Source organism: Triticum urartu, chromosome 7, assembly GCF_003073215.2.
Source record: "Triticum urartu cultivar G1812 chromosome 7, Tu2.1, whole genome shotgun sequence".
Lineage (NCBI taxonomy): Eukaryota > Viridiplantae > Streptophyta > Magnoliopsida > Poales > Poaceae > Triticum > Triticum urartu.
The window spans coordinates 105,159,406-105,176,880 of NC_053028.1; the positions used below are offsets into that span (position 1 = coordinate 105,159,406).

The following is a 17,475-nucleotide window of genomic DNA, read 5'->3' on the forward strand; positions in this document are numbered from 1 at the left end:
CGCGTTTTTCACTCTGGTGTAAAAAGGTTAATTTCCAACTTCGCACTGAACAGAATACATAGGAACCTTGACTTAGTTTCTCGAGGCAAGCTTATATTTCTCAATGTGCTAATGGCAATATTTCCTTCTATCACAGCAAGCCTTTTTAATCAGCTAATATAATGTATGCAATTTCTTTTCTTATATCTGATGTGATTGTCACAGTTCTGGAACAGAACATTGCCTATCAACTATCCACTTTAGTTTCTTACTTTAGTAAGTACCTGATATATTTAGATTTCTAAGCCAAGCGTACCAAGATGAGTCTATCTATCATCTATATATATCCTGCATTATATGGACGCCGAGGCTGCCATATGTTCATGAACCGGCCACCCTATCAAACGGCACCTATGGGTGCTAAGATTTGTTCCGGAACAGGGGCAGAAGCAGAGTTTCTCCGAGAATCCGAGTAATCCACGGGAGCAGAGACTATAGAGTCTCCCGTGGCTCGTTCTTGCTCTGTAGATCCGTCGGCCAGACCCTGATGATTTGGCTCATCCACCCGGCGGCTGTTGCTCACGGGCTGGCCTCGTGGCCCCTGGAAGGCGTCGAAGCACCGGAGACACGCACGTAGCCATGTCAGTGCTCCCGCTGCGACCGAGAGCTCTGCATCGGCGTCGGCACTGGGCTCGCCGCGCTCCTCGTAGACAAACTTAGCGAGGTGGATAAGGAGCATGAGGCACGAGACGATACCGTTGGTGAGGAACAGCCCACCGAATCTCCACAGCCCCAGCCTAGCGTCGGCCCCGCCGTTGCCCCTACCCACGCACGCCCCGGGGTGGCCGAACCACTTGTTCTCGATGCGGGCAAGCTTATCCTCCTCCGCCAGCTCCAGGATGGCACGCGACACATCCACCGCCAGAGGGGATCCCATTGGGAAAACCTGAATAACATGAAAACTTATAGTTGTTCCATATTCGTAAGTAAACATTCGATACTGAAATGGGTATAAAAAATGTTGGGAACACATACGAATCCAAACCCGCCGCTCTTGTAGGTCGGACCGGCCATGGAGTAGCCTTCACAATAGCGTGACAGGAAGAGCCTCAGGTATGGCACCTCATCGAAGATCGCCGTGATGCCTCCGTTGTCCGACCCTTTCTTGAGGGCGCCGGCGTATTGATCCATGGAGGAGTACGTCCTCAACCTCGCCTCTTCGAAGCCCATCTCCTTGAGGATGCCCCCGATGAAGGAACCCTCCTGATACCCCACATAGTTCCACTCTCTCAGGTTGTTAATCGCTGGTTGGAGGTGCCGTATCGTCAGTATCGAGGACAGGTTTGCCGTGTAGCTTGTCGTCAGGATCAGCACAACAAACACCCACATGATGACCACGAACTTTGATAGGTTGCTCTCCAGCTTCTCCTCTGCAAGCAAGTGCTGCAAACTATTAGTTCTAGTCTACATATCACTGAAAAAAATAGCACGCTACAACATGCTAAGGAATGACTCGCTGACCGCTAATAGCACGAACAATATAGCACACTAATAGCGGATTTTAAGGCCGGTGCTATTTTGCTATAGCGTGTTTTTTTCCGCTGCTACATATACATGCAGTATCTGTAGGTAGAAAAAAGCGATGGGATGTGGTGGTGCTTTACTGTGGGAGAAGACCATGGTCGAGAATGCGAAGTACATGAGGATGCCGAATTGATTCCACGGTGTGCCATGGAATCGAGGGTTGTCTTTGTGCTCGATTGCCCACACGACGAAACCGGTGAAGAAGAAGAAGGCAAGACTGGTGAGCCAGAGTCCCGGTGTCAGCGGCTTCACGAAGATCCACATGCTGTTGCTGTTGTCTTGCTCTGCCACGATCATTGACCAGCCTGTGTCGGCGTCCCCAACCGCATCGTGAAGGAAACCAGCTTCATCCTGCTCGCGGTGATCGTGACGTCCCCAACCACCGCGTCCGCCTTCTGCGAAGACGACTTCAACAAAGTTCAACTTGTTAATCTCTAGGCACAAGTATTACTAGAACTACCACGTAAAAAAGTTCAGTGCTAGACTGTTACCATGCTCCTACTAACCTTGTCAGGCACCAGCTCTACAAGCCTTTCGTATGACTCGGAGTCAGAGCTGTCATTAACTGGCACATAACTGTACACAACTGGATACTTCAGCTTTGTCATGACGGCGTGGAACACATCTATGCAGTAGCCTGTCACTCTCTCGGTGGCGCTGCTCGGGTTGCTGGAGATCTCCACGAATTGGCTGAATCCACGCTTCACCGGGACGGCGACGCGAAGTAGTCGGCCGTTTGGTGACATGCTCCACCCGATCGGCACGGCGGCCGTTTCGCCTGGCCAGACTATCTGTTTCAGCTCTTTGCGTGCACTCTTGAGGTCCAAGCTCGTCGTGATCCCAGACCCAGGCGTCCAGAAACCCACCGTCCTTTCACCTTTGCTGAAGGCATTCACGATCTCGTACGCCAAGACTTGTCGCTGCCCATCGACCAGCCTGAATCTTCCTGCCAGGCCGTCGAAGTTGGCAGCGACCAGAGCATCAAGAAATGTAGTTCGTTCTGCTGATCGGAAGGAAACCTCAGCTGCAGCCGCAGCTGCCCATGCTGTGTCATACAACCATATCAGAGACATGGGGGCACTCGGGTCATCGGTAGCAGTGCTATCCTGGCTAAGCCTTACATTCATTCGTCTTGAGAAGCTCTTGACTTGGTCTGTTTCCTGCACATGAGGCCGCAGGCTGACAACACCCTGCATGTTATCAATGCCACCGAGGTTGTACGCAGCTTCACCAATGTCGGTGGTGCTGATCCAGACATACCCCTCCGACATCATGCCCAGGACCATGGCCCGGTGAAAGAGGCGGACCGCTAGAGCGGGGAGCATGTGCACGATGTACACCCGTGCCGGCATGGCCTTGATGGCAAGGAGTGCCACGTCGAGGCGGCTGTCTGTTGCATCGGCGGGCACAGCCACAGAATCTGTTAGGCCGCGTGACCCCTGGAACGCGTGGACCAGTGCCGAGAGAATGCTGATGCCATAGGGTGAGTCCTCGTGCAACAGGATGGCAGAGTGCCACGCGAATGCCTCGAGAATGGCCGCAATAGGCGTGGCCAGCTGAGAGTTGCTGTTGGCTGCGGTGTGCAAGAAGAAGCATCCTTGTGAAGAACTCGATGTTGGCATGGTGGCAGAGAGAGAAAGAATCGGGGATATTGTTGTGTTTCGCCATGCTAGCAAATAACTCAACCTCTGCTGATGTCTGAGGCCAGATGATTGCTTGCACGAGTGCATTCTTGTTCATGAGCTCCTCTGCTGTAGAAACATGCATACACCAAAAATGAGAACTATCGGTAGATGGTAGGAGGGGAGCGGTTACCCACTTTTCAAGAATATAGTAAATATCAAAAATTAAGGATGCTACTTTACAGCATGCATATGCTACAGTAGAGTTGGTGTGAAACTAGGAGGTAATCCAATAGAAGTAGAGAAAACTATTCAAAATATTTGAGATTTAGAGGATGCTAGAGGCAACATTTCCCATTCTACTAGTGAAAAAGGTAAAAAGGAGCCTGAGTGTGGTACTTCTATGTTAAATAGTTCAGATATTGAGCTTATTCAGGAGTTATTTTCAGATGAAGATGGTTTTTTAGTTGATGTAGTACAGGGATTGGCTAGTCTTATGAGTAAGAAATTTTTAATTGAGAGGAACTAGGGTAGAGATTTTCCTATGGGGTAGAGGTAGGACAATAGTATTCTGATGGCAGGCATGTTCTGAAATGCCAGAGGGCTAGATGAGGAAGTAAGGAGGAATTTCCTCAGAAATGCTATTCGCGATTACATGTTGAGATATTTAGGTGTTCAAGAAACTAAAAGGTGGTGTTTTAATTTAAATGAACTGGAAAATAAAAGTTTTAGACTTAGGTCCTGGTGCTTCAGTTTCACTTTCATATCTAACTGGAATTGTTAGTTTCATGGCAGACATTGTAGCGAATAGTGATAGCACTACAACAGAAGTTTCTACCTTTATCCCTTGTAGCCTTGACGTGACGAGCACATATTGCTCCTAAGGACAAATGCTCTCGGCCTCGGGATATATGGAATTTTGTTAACATTTATGGTGCTCCATATGTATATAAGAAAATCTTCTTAGTTGAGCTTGTGCATGTTTTTGATAATAATGCTTTCCCTATTATAGCTTGTGGTGGCTTCAATGTTTAGAAAAAGGAATGGATTCATTAGATAGAAGATTACCTAAATGGTGGCATCTTTTCAATGCTATTATTGCGCAATGGGACCATACAGAAATAGAGATGGCTGGGAGAGTATGTGAAGTAATAATACAGAACATCCTACTTTTGAAAAGCTATATAGGATTCTTGTTTCTTTGTCTTCGAAACATATGTTTGCTTTGGTGCTTATGAGAGTTATACCTAGGATTAGTTGTGAGCATTCCCCTCTTGTGTTACATTTTGTCATGTCTCAACAGAAAGTTGAAGGGCCTTTCAAATTGAACTATGTTGCTTCCTTGGAGATGATCGTGATCCTTTAGTTAACCAAATCTTGTTTAATTATTTATGTTGTTGATGTGCTTTAGAAAAATGGTAGTGTAGGGCTAGGAAATTAATGAAGACTCTTAATGGTGTAATTTAAATTACTTACGGTTTTATAAGAAGTAGAAGAAAGTGCTTTCTATTTCTATTAAAACATTTTATTTAAAAACTGATTTTTCTTCTAGATGATAGTGAATATTTCTGTAGATTCCCCATGCCTTATGATCTGGATGATAATAACAGAACATTTTTAGGACTCTAGATAAATTATGCACTCCCTCCGATCCCTATTAATTTTTTCCGACTTAGTACAACTTTGTACTAAGTACAAAATTATACTAAGTCGGCGATCGGAGGGAGTAGCTTGTTTTTCAAATGAAAGACAATAGGGTTCCTTGTCCAGTATGGTTCCCTGCTGAGTTTTACCAACGTTTTTGGTCTACTTTTGTGAAATGATTTACTGTATTTGTTTCATGAGTTTTATCATGGTAGGATGGATCTCACCAGATTTAATTATGGGGTTTTAACTTTTCACTAAAACGTGTGGGTGCTGCTAAAATACAACGGTCTATGCCTATATGTTTGTGTAATGTGTTGTTATTTTTCTCTCACTAAAAGCATTAATAATATGGCTATTTTAGTATAGTTGATAACATAATTTTCCCTGTTTAGACCCCATTTATTAAAAAGATGTACATTTTAGATAGTGTGGTGTTGTTGCATGGGATCTTACATGAAGTGCACATGAAAAAGTAGTTTTTTCTTCTTCTTTAAAGTAATTTTTTAAAAACTGGTGACAAAATTGATGAGTATTTTAGAAAATATTAATGTGGCAAAAAGGTTTCCCTGTTAATTTTGCAGCTTAGCTTATGAACTCTTTAACTCATCATAAAGCAGCAGTGATGGTTAATGATCAGGGTGGCCTTGTGTTTAGACCGAAAAATGGCTTAGTCAGGGAGCTAATCTGTCTTTCTGAGCAAAAAGTAATTTTCGATGTGAAAGTTGGTTACATGCTTTCTTGAATTTGTGTCCATGTGGCACTCATAAAGATCCGGTGATCATTTGATGTAAGCAAATTGTATGTGTAACTTGTGTTAAAGGACACATCCGTAATTTAGGCAAATATATATCGTCCTTTCTGGGTTCCAATTTGTCATTTTGGAAAATAAAATGGTATGGTCATGAAGTTCCTGTTTTTGTGAAGATGTGTTGCTTCACATAAAAAAAAAGAAAAACTTCCTTATTTGACACTGTCTTAAAATCTGATTACTTATTTGACATTAGAAATATTTTTCTTCCCTATTTGACACTAGTCTTAAATTTTATTTCCTATACGACACTTCCGTCCATTTTGAGCCTAAATGACACCTGAAAAGACGATTTTGCCCCTCATGCGGGTATGTGTGCGCGCGCGTGTGTGCTGTTGCGTGTATGGGTGCACGCGCACATGTGTTCTGCTGCTGCATGTGTGTGTGCATGTGTGCTGCTGCGTGTGTGTGCTGTTACGTGCCTATGTGCTGCCTGCGTGTATGTTGCTGCTGCGTGTGTGTGTATGTGTGTGTGTGTGTGCTGCGTGCGTGTGTGCTGCTGCGTGTGTGTGCGCGGGCATGTGTGTTGCTGCGTGTGTGTGCGTGTGTGTGTGCACGTGCGCATGCGTGTTGTTGCGTGTGTGTGCGCGTGTGTCTGTGCACGTGCGCGTGCGTGTTGTTGCGTGTGTGTTGGTGCGTGTGTATGTGTTGCTGCGTGTGTGCTCCTGCCCTCGCGCTGATGCTGTGTGTGCATGCTATTGCTCCCCACACACATATTACATGAGGGGTAAAAGAGTCTTTTCATGTGTCACTTAGGCTCAAAATGAACGGAAATGTCATATAGAGAATAAAATTTAAAACTTGTGTTAAATAGGAAAGAAAAAAATTTCCAGTATTAAATAAGGAAGCAGATTTTAAAATAATGTCAAATAAGGATTTTTCTCTAAAGAAAATTACTCTATTCGTCGAACATATCTGACTTTTCAGTCCACAAATTAATGGTTGGACAATCTTTTTCACTTATAATATGTGAAATATTTTTGCAGAACAAGCACGTTGTCCTTCGTCGATAAGATCTTATCGACGAAATAATTTTGCAGAATATTTTTTCTTACTAACAGTGGAATCTATATACTTCTGCATTAAAAATTACAGTGTTTATATACAGTGAATGTACAATCATTGCATATATATATATATATATATTTGTTTTTCGAAATTCAAGAAAAATAAACTTTGACTAAGTCTATAGACAGGAATGTCTATGTCTATAATATTAAATCAATACCATTAGATGCATTATGAAATACACTTTTAGATTCTGTTTATGTCGTATTAGTGATGTTGATAATCTTTTACAAATTGGATCAAACTTTGCAAAGCTTTGATTCGTAAAAAATGTATATACACCATACTTTGTAATGGACAGAGTGTGTTTGACCGGTATAAATTTATGAATGTCAAACTTGGCCGGGCTAAAGGCAATTGTAGTTGGTAAAAAATGAATGTCTTTCGGAATGTACAATCATCTCATACAACTAGGAACAAACACATAAGCGTAGTTCCCAGTATGTTTTGTAAACTGAGTTGCCAAGCCATTGGGCCTACGCCTTTTTTTTGACGCGGAAAACAGGTCCACTGCTTTTGATAATAGCCAGAACGTGATTGACCTCGGGAGCCATTAGTCTTCTGAGCGAACCTACCAGCCACGTGACCCTTGGCAACCTAGAATCTAATTAGATGCGTTCGGATATACTACCTCCTTCTTATAATGTAAGTCGTTTTTTGACACTAAACTAATGTATAAAAATGTCTTACATTATAGGACAAAAGAAGTATGTAGGATCTAATTCGTATTTCAAGATTTATTTTGATTGTCAACAAGATAAATACTATATGAAATATTTGTTATAGTAGTATTGATTTGGTGGACTGTCAAAGTAAATTTCGAATTACAAATTAGGCCCTTCATATCCAGATACAGGAAGTATATAAAGACTCCTTTTTAAAAATAAAATAAAATAAAAATTGGCGGTATTTAATCTCAAAATGCTCTATGCTGGCATACTCCCTTGACACAAAGTCGGAATGATGATAGAAGGAGAGCCTTTTTTTGTGAAGAATCAGATCTATTATAAAAGTTCACCGAAGTACAAAATATCTCAAACATAATAAAAATTACATCGAGATTCAGAGACCACCGAACAAAATCACTACTACCGTTAGAACAAGCAGTTGACGTGCCACTGTCATCTCTCCTCTATCGGAGCCAGCTTGACCTTCTCGATAACAGCTGAGAAATCTATGTGCACGTGCTCCTAAAGACGAGCGCCCTGGAGTTGCCACTGGTAGAAAAAGGGCCTGTAGTCCCGGTTCGTAAGGGCCTTTTGTCCCGGTTCTAGAACCGGGACTAAAGGGTCGGTACTAATGCCCTGTCCCTTTAATCCCGGTTCAATCCAGAACCGGGACAGATGGGCCTCCACGTGGCCTGTGGGCGGAGCCCAGGCAGGAGACCCTTTGGTCCCGGTTGGTGGCACCAACCGGGACCAATAGGCATCGACGCGTCAGCATTTCTGTGGCTGGGGTTTTTGTTTTTTGTTTTTGAAAGGGAGGGGGGTTTGGGGGTTTTGGGGGTTTTGGGGGGTTACTTTAGGTGTTTCATATATTGTGTTAGCTAGCTATAATTAATAGAGTGAAGTGTCCTCTCTTATGTCCGTGCTTGGTCGACGCTACGTACTATACATACGTATAGAGAGGACCAGACACGCTAGCTAGCTAGTAAGCAAACGAAGAAAACAGAAGATCGTCATGAACATATATGCATACAGAGAGAAGTGATATCGACCACCTCTCCTTCTCCGAGAGATTGGTCGAACAACAAGTTCTCGTATATCTATCCGACACTACCGGCTACATATATACAATAATTATCTCTTACAAATATAATAATACGGACTCATGGTCCACATAGTATTCTCCGTCTTCAGCGATCACGTGGTCAAGAAAGAATGCCGCCAATTCCTCTTGAATTGCTCGCATGCGAGCTGGTGCTAGGAGTTCATCCCGCTTCCGAAACATCTAATTTGAAGAAGGGGGTCAATACATATATATATGAATGAATGAAACTCAACACAAATGATGGTAATAAAATAAAATTGTGAATGTTGTTATTTACGTACTTCATATTGTTCGTCAGAGTACCCGCCCCGCTCACAGGTCATGTGGCGGATGGACTCGCAGACGTAGTATCCACAGAAATCATTCCCTTGTTCCTGCCACAACCACTTTACAAGAAATAGAGGTCAACCAAACTGATAAGAAAGAATGCTAAATGGTATTGATGAAACTAGCGCTTGAATCACTAGGAGATGCGCGGAACATGCTACTATAGTACTTACTTTCGGGTGTCTAAATTCCAGCTCCTTCGGCAGTCCCGGAACTTTTCTGGTGAATTTTCTCCAAACCCGGCCGGACAAAGAAAACAATTACTTGATATCAGGAAATGAACAAAGTTGCTGATATGGTGGATAATGACCGATTTAACTTACTTCCTGAGGATTTCAGTCATGTCCGCATACTCCTTGGGATCTTTTCGTTTAGAGTCCAAGATAGCTACTACTCCATGCTCAAGCCTAATCTCTAGGAGAATATAGTGGTACCTGCGCACGCATGCATAACTCATCAATTACATTACTATAACCTGGACTAATACATAAGGGAAACCGAATATGCACAAGACAGTAACACTCACTTGAAGTTGTAAGGAAAGAGTATTATATCTTTGTTTTCATTTTTTTGAATGATCGTAGCAAGTTGGCCTCGGTATCTTCGGGACGATGTTCAACCTCAGTTGCATCTATGAGATATGTGTTAACGAACCCAATATCACCGATTTGTCTTTTCTTCAATTCGGCGATCTTCAATCTACATAATATAGTGAGGATAATTATAAATACATGCAATGAAAGAGATGAGCTATATAGAGAGACTTAATGACAGAAGTAGTAGTACTTACAGACAGTAGCAGGTGACCGTTGTTTTATCGAGGGCCAATTGATTGAAAAACTGATAGAACTCCTCAAATGGAATAGGCAACAGTTCAATTCCAACGAGGTCATGCTCCGGTTTAACTCTCGCATACAAAGTACTCCTCCCCCCAGACTCTCTGCAGATTTTCAAGTACCAATCATGTAATCTTCGCATCATCGTTGTTAAAGATTTTTCATCTTTGACGAGAGGCTTCCCGTGTTGGAAATATGCCCTAGAGGCAATAATAAAAGGATTATTATTATATTTCCTTGTTCATGATAATTGTATTTTATTCATGCTATAATTGTGTTATCCGGAAATTGTAATACATGTGTGAATACATAGACACCAACATGTCCCTAGTAAGCCTCTAGTTGACTAGCTCGTTGATCAACAAATAGTCATGGTTTCCTGACTATGGACATTGGATGTCATTGATAACGAGATCACATCATTAGGAGAATGATGTGATGGACAAGACCCAATCCTAAACATAGCACAAGATCGTATAGTTCGTTTGCTAGAGTTTTTCCAATGTCAAGTATCTTTTCCTTAGACCATGAGATTGTGTAACTCCCGGATACCGTAGGAATGCTTTGGGTGTACCAAACGTCACAACGTAACTGGGTGACTATAAAGGTATACTACGGGTATCTCCGAAAGTGTCTGTTGGGTTGACACGGATCAAGACTGGGATTTGTCACTCCGTATGACAGAGAGGTATCTCTGGGCCCACTCGGTAATGCATCATCATAATGAGCTCAAAGTGACCAAGTGTCTGGTCACGGGATCATGCATTATGGTACGAGTAAAGTGACTTGCCGGTAACGAGATTGAACGAGGTATTAGGATACTGACAATCGAATCTCGGGCAAGTAACGTACCGATTGACAAAGGGAATTGTATACGAGGTTCCTTGAATCCTCGACATCGTGGTTCATCCGATGAGATCATCGAGGGGCATGTGGGAGCCAACATGGGTATCCAGATCCCGCTGTTGGTTATTGACCGGAGAGCCGTCTCGGTCATGTCTACATGTCTCCCGAACCCGTAGGGTCTACACACTTAAGGTTCGGTGACGCTAGGGTTGTAGAGATATGAATATGCAGTAACTCGAACGTTGTTCGGAGTCCCGGATGAGATCCCGGACGTCACGAGGAGTTTCGGAATGGTTCGGAGGTGAAGAATTATATATAGGAAGTGCAGTTTCGGCCATCGGGAGAGTTTCGGGGGTCACCAGTATTGTACCGGGACCACCGGATGGGTCCCGGGGGTCCACCGGGTGGGGCTACCCATCCCGGAGGGCCCCATGGGCTGAAGTGGGGAGGGGAACCAGCCCATAGTGGGCTGGTGCGCCCCCCTTGGCCCATCCCCTGCGCCTAGGGTTGGAAACCCTAGGGTGGGGGGGGGCGCCCCACTTGCCTTGGGGGCCACTCCACCCTTGGTCGCCGCCCCCCCTAGGAGATCCCATCTCCTAGGGCCGGCGCCCCCCTTGGGGAGCCTATATAAAGGGGGGGAGGGAGGGGCAGCCGCGCCCTTGACTCTTGGCGCCTCCCTCTCCCCTGCTACACCTCTCCCTCTCGCAGAAGAACGGCGAAGCCCTGCTACGGTGACTGCTGCATCCACCACCACGCCGTCGTGCTGCTGGATCTTCATCAACCTCTCCTTCCCCCTTGCTGGATCAAGAAGGAGGAGACGTCACGCTGACCGTACGTGTGTTGAACGCGGAGGTGCCGTCCGTTCGGCGCTAGGATCTCCGGTGATTTGGATCACGCCGAGTACGACTCCCTCATCCCCGTTCTCTTGAACGCTTCCGCTCGCGATCTACAAAGGTATGTAGATGCAATCCGATCACTCGTTGCTAGATGAACTCATAGATGGATCTTGGTGAAACCGTAGGAAATTTTTTGTTTTCTCCTACGTTCCCCAACAGTGGTATCAGAGCCAGATTTATGCGTAGTTCTCTTTGCACGAGTAGAACACAATTTGTTGTGGGCGTAGATGTTGTCAGCTTTCTTGCCGCTACTAGTCTTATTTTGCTTCAGCGGCATTGTGGGATGAAGCGGCCCGGACCAACCTTACACGTACGCTTACTTGAGACCGGTTCCACCGACTAACATGCACTAGTTGCATAAAGTGGCTGGCAGGTGTCTGTCTCTCCCACTTTAATTGGAGCGGATTCGACAAAAAGGGTCCTTATGAAGGGTAAATAGAAGTTGACAAATCACGTTGTGGCTTTAACGTAGGCAAGAAAACGTTCTTGCTAGAACCCTCTTGCAGCCACGTAAAACTTGCAACAACAATTAGAGGACGTCTAACTTGTTTTTGCAGTATATGCCTTGTGATGTGATATGGCCAAAAGGATGTGATGAATGATATATGTGATGTATGAGATCATGTTCTTGTAATAGGAATCACGACTTGCATGTCGATGAGTATGACAACCGGCAGGAGCCATAGGAGTTGTCTTTATTTTTTGTATGACCTGTGTGTCATTGAGAAACGCCATGTAAATTACTTTACTTTATTGCTAAACGTGTTAGCCATAGTAGTAGAAGTAATAGTTGGCGAGCAACTTCATGGAGACACGATGATGGAGATCATGATGATGGAGATCATGGTGTCATGCCGGTGACAAGATGATCATGGAGCCCCAAGATGGAGATCAAAGGAGCTATGTGATATTGGCCATATCATGTCACTATTATTATTTGATTGCATGTGATGTTTATCATGTTTTACATCTTGTTTACTTAGAACGACGGTAGTAAATAAGATGATCCCTCATAATAATTTCAAGAAAGTGTTCCCCCTAACTGTGCACCGTTGCGACAGTTCGTTGTTTCGAAGCACCACATGATGATCGGGTGTGATAGATTCCAACGTTCACATACAACGGGTGTAAGACAGATTTACACATGCAAACACTTAGGTTGAATTGACGAGCCTAGCATGTACAAACATGGCCTCGGAACACAGAAGACCGAAAGGTCGAGCATGAGTCGTATAGAAGATACGATCAACATGAAGATGTTCACCGACGTTGACTAGTCCGTCTCACGTGATGATCGGACACGGCCTAGTTAACTCGGATCATGTTATACTTAGATGACTGGAGGGATGTCTATCTGAGTGGGAGTTCATTGAATAATTTGATTAGATGAACTTAATTATCATGAACTTAGTCTAAAACCTTTACATATCTTGTAGATCAAATGGCCAACGTTGTACTCAACTTCAACGCGTTCCTAGAGAAAACCAAGCTGAAAGACGATGGCAGCAACTATACGGACTGGGTCCGGAACCTGAGGATCATCCTCATAGCTACCAAGAAAGATTATGTCCTACAAGCACCGCTAGGTGAAGCACCTGCTCTCCCTGCAGAACAAGACGTTATGAACGCTTGGCAGACACGTTCCGATGATTACTCCCTCGTTCAGTGCGGCATGCTTTACAGCTTAGAACCGGGGCTCCAAAAGCGTTTTGAGAGACACGGAGCATATGAGATGTTCGAAGAGCTGAAAATGGTTTTTCAAGCTCATGCCCGGGTCGAGAGATATGAAGTCTCCGACAAGTTCTTCAGCTGTAAGATGGAGGAAAACAGTTCTGTCAGTGAGCACATACTCACTATGTCTGGATTACATAACCGCTTGACTCAGCTGGGAGTTAATCTCCCGGATGACGCGGTCATTGACAGAATCCTTCAGTCGCTTCCACCGAGCTACAAGAGCTTTGTGATGAACTTCAATATTCAGGGGATGGAAAAGACCATTCCTGAAGTATTTGCAATGCTGAAATCAGAAGAGGTAGAAGTCAAAAAGGAACATCAAGTGTTGATGGTGAATAAAACCACTAAGTTCAAGAAAGGCAAGGGTAAGAAGAACTTCAAGAAGGACGGCAAGGGAGTTGCCGCGCCCGGTAAGCAAGCTGCCGGGAAGAAGCCAAAGAATGGACCCAAGCCCGAGACTGAGTGTTTTTATTGCAAGGGAAGTGGTCACTGGAAGCGGAACTGCCCCAAATACTTAGCGGACAAGAAGGCCGGCATCACGAAAGGTATATGTGATATACATGTAATTGATGTGTACCTTACCGGTACTCGTAGTAGCTCCTGGGTATTTGATACCGGTGCAGTTCCTCACATTTGTAACTCAAAGCAGGAGCTGCGGAATAAGCGGAGACTGGCGAAGGACGATGTGACGATGCGCGTCGGGAATGGTTCCAAGGTCGATGTGATCGCTGTCGGCACGCTACCTCTACATTTACCTATGGGATTAGTTTTAAACCTCAATAATTGTTATTTAGTGCCAGCTTTGAGCATGAACATTGTATCAGGATCTCGTTTAATTCGAGATGGCTACTCATTTAAATCCGAGAATAATGGCTGTTCTATTTATATGAGAGATATGTTTTATGGTCATGCTCCAATGGTGAATGGTTTATTCTTAATGAATCTCGAGCGTAATGTTACACATATTCATAGTGTGAATACCAAAAGATGTAAAGTTGATAATGATAGTCCCACATACTTGTGGCACTGCCGCCTTGGTCACATAGGTGTCAAACGCATGAGGAAGCTCCATGTAGATGGACTTTTAGAGTCTCTTGATTACGAATCATTTGACACATGCGAGCCATGCCTCATGGGTAAAATGACCAAGACTCCGTTCTCAGGAACAATGGAGCGAGCAACCAACTTATTGGAAATCATACATACTGATGTGTGCGGTCCAATGAGTGTTGAGGCTCGCGGTGGCTATCGTTATGTTCTCACCCTCACTGATGACTTGAGTAGATATGGGTATATCTATTTAATGAAACACAAGTCTAAGACCTTTGAAAAGTTCAAGGAATTTCAGAGTGGGGTTGAGAATCAACGTGACAGGAAAATCAAGTTCTTGCGATCAGATCGTGGGGGAGAATACTTGAGCCACGAATTTGGCACACACTTAAGAAAATGTGGAATAGTTTCACAACTCACGCCGCCTGGAACACCTCAGCGTAATGGTGTGTCCGAACGTCGTAATCGCACTCTATTAGATATGGTGCGATCTATGATGTCTTACCGATTTACCGCTATCATTTTGGGGCTATGCTTTAGAGACTGCCGCATTCACTTTAAATAGGGCTCCGTCGAAATCCGTTGAGACGACACCATATGAATTATGGTTTGGGAAGAAACCTAAGCTGTCGTTTCTAAAAGTTTGGGGATGCGATGCTTATGTCAAGAAACTTCAACTTGAAAAGCTCGAACCCAAGTCGGAAAAATGCGTCTTCATAGGATACCCTAAAGAAACTATTGGGTATACCTTCTACCTCAGATCCGAAGGCAAGATCTTTGTTGCCAAGAATGGATCCTTTCTCGAAAGAAGTAAGTGGGAGGAAAGTAGAACCTGATGAAGTATTACCTCTTGAACTGGAAAGTGGCGCAACTCAAGAAAATGTTCCTGAGGTGCCTGCACCGACTAGAGAGGAAGTTAACAATGATGATCATGAAACTTCAGATCAAGTTGCTACTGAACTTCGTAGGTCCACAAGGACACGTTCCGCACCAGAGTGGTACGGCAACCCTGTCTTGGAAATCATGTTGTTAGACAACGGTGAACCTTCGAACTATGAAGAAGCAATGGCGGGCCCGGATTCCGACAAATGGCTGGAAGCCATGAAATCCGAGATAGGATCCATGTATGAAAACGAAGTATGGACTTTGACTGACTTGCCCGATGATCGGCGAGCCATAGAAAATAAATGGATCTTTAAGAAGAAGACAGACGCGGATGGTAATGTGACCATCTATAAAGCTAGGCTTGTCGCTAAGGGTTATCGACAAGTTCAAGGGGTTGACTACGATGAGACTTTCTCACCTGTAGCGAAGCTGAAGTCCGTCCGAATCATGTTAGCAATTGCCGCATTCTATGATTATGAGATATGGCAAATGGACGTCAAAACGACATTCCTTAATGGTTTCCTTAAGGAAGAATTGTATATGATGCAGCCGAAAGGTTTTGTCGATCCTAAGAATGCCGACAAGGTGTGCAAGCTCCAACGCTCGATTTATGGGCTGGTGCAAGCATCTCGGAGTTGGAACATTCGCTTTGATGATATGATCAAAGCGTTTGGGTTTACGCAGACTTATGGAGAAGCCTGCGTTTACAAGAAAGTGAGTGGGAGCTCTGTAGCATTTCTCATATTATATGTAGATGACATATTTTTGATGGGAAATGATATAGAACTCTTGGACAGCATTAAGGCCTACTTGAATAAGAGTTTTTCAATGAAGGACCTTGGAGAAGCTGCTTATATATTAGGCATCAAGATCTATAGAGATAGATCAAGACGCCTCATAGGTCTTTCACAAAGCACATACCTTGATAAGATATTGAAGAAGTTCAATATGGATCAGTCTAAGAAGGGGTTCTTGCCTGTGTTGCAAGGTGTGAAATTGAGCTCAGCTCAATGTCCGACCACGGCAGAAGATATAGAAGAGATGAGTGTCATCCCCTATGCCTCAGCCATAGGGTCTATTATGTATGCCATGCTGTGTACCAGACCTGATGTAAACCTTGCCGTAAGTTTGGTAGGAAGGTACCAAAGTAATCCAGGCAAGGAACACTGGACAGCGGTCAAGAATATCCTGAAGTACCTGAAAAGGACTAAGGAAATGTTTCTCATTTATGGAGGTGACGAAGAGCTCGTCGTAAAGGGTTACGTCGACGCTAGCTTCGACACAGATCTGGATGACTCTAAGTCACAAATCGGATATGTGTATATTTTGAATGGTGGGGCAGTAAGCTGGTGCAGTTGCAAGCAGAGCGTTGTGGCGAGACTAGATGTGAAGCGGAGTACATGGCAGCCTCGGAGGCAGCGCATGAAGCAATTTGGGTGAAGGAGTTCATCGCCGACCTAGGAGTCATACCCAATGCATCGGGGCCGATCAAACTCTTCTGTGACAACACTGGAGCTATTGCACTTGCCAAGGAGCCCAGGTTTCACAAGAAGACCAGGCACATCAAGCGTCGCTTCAACTCCATTCGTGAAAATGTTCAAGATGAAGATATAGATATTTGTAAAGTACATACGGATCTGAATGTAGCAGATCCATTGACTAAACCTCTCCCTAGAACAAAACATGATCAGCACCAGAATTCCATGGGTGTTCGATTCATCACAATGTAACTAGATTATTGACTCTAGTGCAAGTGGGCGACTGTTGGAAATATGCCCTAGAGGCAATAATAAAAGGATTATTATTATATTTCCTTGTTCATGATAATTGTCTTTTATTCATGCTATAATTGTGTTATCCGGAAATTGTAATACATGTGTGAATACATAGACACCAACATGTCCCTAGTAAGCCTCTAGTTGACTAGCTCGTTGATCAACAGATAGGCATGGTTTCCTGACTATGGACATTGGATGTCATTGATAATGAGATCACATCATCAGGAGAATGATGTGATGGACAAGACCCAATCCTAAACATAGCACAAGATCGTATAGTTTGTTTGCTAGAGTTTTTCCAATGTCAAGTATCTTTTCCTTAGACCATGAGATCGTGTAACTCCCGGATACCGTAGGAATGCTTTGGGTGTACCAAACGTCACAACGTAACTGGGTGACTAAAAAGGTATACTACGGGTATCTCCGAAAGTGTCTGTTGGGTTGACACGGATCAAGACTGGGATTTGTCACTCCGTATGACGGAGAGGTATCTCTGGGCCCAGTCGGTAATGCATCATCATAATGAGCTCAAAGTGACCAAGTGTCTGGTCACGGGATCATGCATTATGGTACGAGTAAAGTGACTTGCCGGTAACGAGATTGAACGAGGTATTAGGATACTGACAATCGAATCTCGGGCAAGTA

General features: G+C 44.0%; 1 pseudogene; it reads right to left on the reverse strand.

The window, feature by feature from the left end:
- Positions 1-205: 205 nt before the first annotated feature.
- Positions 206-17,475, reverse strand: part of LOC125518492 — a 42,573-nt pseudogene continuing 25,303 nt past the window's right edge.